Source organism: Conger conger, chromosome 15 (assembly GCF_963514075.1).
Source record: "Conger conger chromosome 15, fConCon1.1, whole genome shotgun sequence".
NCBI lineage: Eukaryota > Metazoa > Chordata > Actinopteri > Anguilliformes > Congridae > Conger > Conger conger.
The window spans coordinates 24,835,493-24,838,980 of NC_083774.1; positions in this window are offsets into that span (position 1 = coordinate 24,835,493).

Consider the following 3,488-nt stretch of genomic DNA (forward strand, 5'->3'; position numbering starts at 1 on the left):
GAGCAGAGGATCCCTCCTCAAGAAGCGCAAGAGGAAAGGCAGGCAGAGGTCTGCCTCAAAAAGAAAGTTTTTGGGGAAGGAGAAACCAATACAGGGGGAGAAGTTTGGCTACCCGGTACAGTCAGAAAGCTGGAGCATTGTGAACTCTTTCAGTCAGGAAGAGGCAACAGAGGGATCCCAAAGCCCCTGCAGCGAGAATGTGGATCCCCTGCAGATTAAAGTAGAGGAGCACTCCCCCATGGTGACTCAGGGGTGTAATGAGGAGCCCGAGAGCACGTGGGGGCCTGTGACCTCCGATGACCTCTCCTCAGGAAACAGCGACACGGAGACCGAGAGAGCCTCCATGCCCCCGTACCTGAGCCAGCCCTCTGAAACCCCCAAATCTCCGGCCATTCCAAAGAGCCACTCTGGGATGATCCTCAAGCTCAGGAAAGTGCTGTTTAGCAAAGGTCCGTTCAGAAGAGACCCTAAGCCCTTCCAGCCCTTTCTGGATCATGGCCAGCCCGTCCAGCTGGCCCACCAGGTTGGGGAAGGGGCAGCAGGGGAGGGCCAGGAGGACCAGACTTTGGCTAGGAGGATGCGGGCAAGGGTGGCTCAGAGGAGACGGAGAGTGGTGGGCTTCTCCAAAGTCCCGAGGCCCACCCGCAGCTCCTCCAAGGTGCTCCCCGTGCGCAATTCTCCTATGCAGCTCAAGTACTTACCGCACCTCTCAGGCAGCCACAGCAGCCATCGCCGGCGCAGGTGGGTCCTACGGTCCGCCGGACAGACCGCCCGCCGGGCCCTGAAGACCCCATACCCCGACCTGGTGGGCAAGAGGATCCGCCACCTGTATGAGGAGAACGACAAGTCGGAGGTGTGGTACCGGGGTGTGGTGGTGAGGGTTCACGAACCGCACATGAACCCTCTGAAGACCGTGTTCGAGGTCAAGTATGACAGCGAGCCTGAGTGGCAGTACTATCTGGAACTGCTCATGGACTACAAGAAGGGCTGGCTGAAAGTGGAGAACTGAGGACTGTGAGAATGCGTGTGAACGCAACAAGCACGGATGTGTGTTGGTTTGATCTCTTGTGGAACCTCTTTTGTGTGTTTTTGTGCGCTAAAGCACTCGTTTCAGACCTATTAGTGGAGATTTTCTTCATACGTATTGGGGTAAAGATGTGAAGGAAAGCCTCACCATTCAGCTATACCACCCTGGCCTTCTGATCTTCTCTAAATATACTGTATACAGCAGTGACTGTATTTGTATATTGGGGCAGCAAAGTTAGAGGGGTCGTCTCTACCAAAGCTCTGAGCAAATTCACCATAGTTTTTAGTAATGTGTTTTATTACTCACCTGGTGTTGCATATTTGTATTGAGCCAAAAGGGTGTAAATTAATTAAAGTTCAGTCTTGTATTTGCTTTTGAAGGGGAAACCAAAGTCACTTTGGGCTTTCATTGAATAGTCCCCCCCCAATCTAAGAACTCAGGTTTGTTGAACAGATTTAGCCATTGAGTTGGGAGTCGTCAGGGTATATCGTGTGAGTGCTGCCTGAACTCTATGTGGGATTAAAGTGGTATTTTATTTTTTTCTGGGGTGTTTGATATGTTTTAATGTATGGTTTTTAATGCATTTTTTTTGAACACCTCGTATTGGGGCATTCATGTGTCTAAAGCAAGAAAATACACTTGAGTAACTCCAAAAAGTAGTTAGTACATTATTACATTTCTAGAGGTTTTTCAGCATTTATTGCATTTATTCACCATTATAAATATAGATATCCGTTTTCTACTGTGGTGGTAGTCTCTTCCTTTTTAGCTTGTACCTCAGGAAATGATTCATACTGAAAGAAATATTTTAAAATAATAATCGGGTAACATGTACACTCAACTTCTCGAGGTCACTGTACAAGCTGATTTGGACATGAAACGTACTTTTTTGCTTTTTGACCATGAAAACCTGAATGCCGTGATACCAGGAAAAAAAAACCCAGCAGGTTGTCAAACCTGTCTACATTTCTAAAATATCGTTCACTTCACATAAAAATGTACAATAACTCTGCGGGGGGGGTGCTGTCACCTCCCAGTGCTCAGTCACATTGCTGCCAATGTAACCTCCGCTGTAAGCAGAGCAGTAAACTTTTGGCCTTTGGAGCAAACTAGCCAGAACAAAATGTGGCCAAGAAATGCAAGTGAAATTGACTGTGGATAGTTTGGATGCCCTTGAAAAATTGATTAAAAACCCTGTATGGTGCATTCCTGTTAGCACCAGTATTTGCTCTTGTGCCATGAAAGTTGTGGCTGGAGGAACGGTGACCAGAAACAACCCCTAGGTCTTAACTGTGACTTATCACACAACTGTCATTATACATACCCTATGGAAGACGGCTGTTTTTGCAGGATGCTGTGTTCAGTTTATTTACTGACAGTCTTTGACCTGACCAGGAATTTGTTCGTATTGCAGAAGCCTTCTTGTTGCATTGGGTCATTGCCAGGCTTTTGTTTTACAAAATGATCCATAACCTTCACCTGTAATATGGCGGTGCCATAATTTGAGAAAAATGTAATGATATAAATTTCTTATAGAAGAAATTATAAATTGGTATTTATATTATGGTAATGTAGATGGGAGATCTGATACTCAATCTGCAAGTCTGAACAATTGGGGCTGGAAGCAGAACAGAACATGGCAGCTCTCACGGTTTTTGTACAGCATCAAACTGCCCAGATGGACATGGCAGAGTTGAAACGCACATTGATTTAGTTCTGCCTTCTTTGTAAAATGAAAACATATCTGTTGTGCTTCTGAATGTGGTGCACAAGGACCTGTCTGACCTCAGGATTAAAGGCCAATGTTGCATTTCTGTCAAAGGCTTTGGTCATCTCAGGGAGCTCTGTATATTGTGCCTTTTGTATCCTCTCCCTGAAAGACCAGGTGGATCTGGTGTTTAAAATAATTTTTAACTGAAACACACTAGATGAAACTTGTTTTATTTTCTCAGTTTGTGAGCGATTAAGTTGTACCTTTGCTGCTGATGAAAACATCCCCATACTAGACATAAATTTGTTGATCTTTTAAAAAACATTGTATGTGCCTTTTGATCTCAAAAAATGCAGAGTAATTTATTTCCAATGTATATATTTTGAGACGTTTCAATACAATAAATGTTTTCAAATGCAATCTCTTGTATATTTGTGGATTTTTTCAGTGGAAAATGAAAAAATACACGACTATTGTTAAAAATTGTACTACCATAGAATATCCTGTAGAGAAATCATGTCCAAAAAACAAGATGTTGATTATACCGTAGTATATTCAGTGCGAGTTGTACCATTTGACTGTTCTGTAGGTCCTCTGTAGGACAATGGTAGATTCACTAATAAATTGTAGAGTGCTTAGGATTCAACAGGCTGTTATGAGATCACGGGGTAGCGAATTGATGGTGTGAGCTGAAAGTGTGAAAAGACTTCCTCCTAGAGACAAGCTGGACAGAAACACATGGCAACGGGG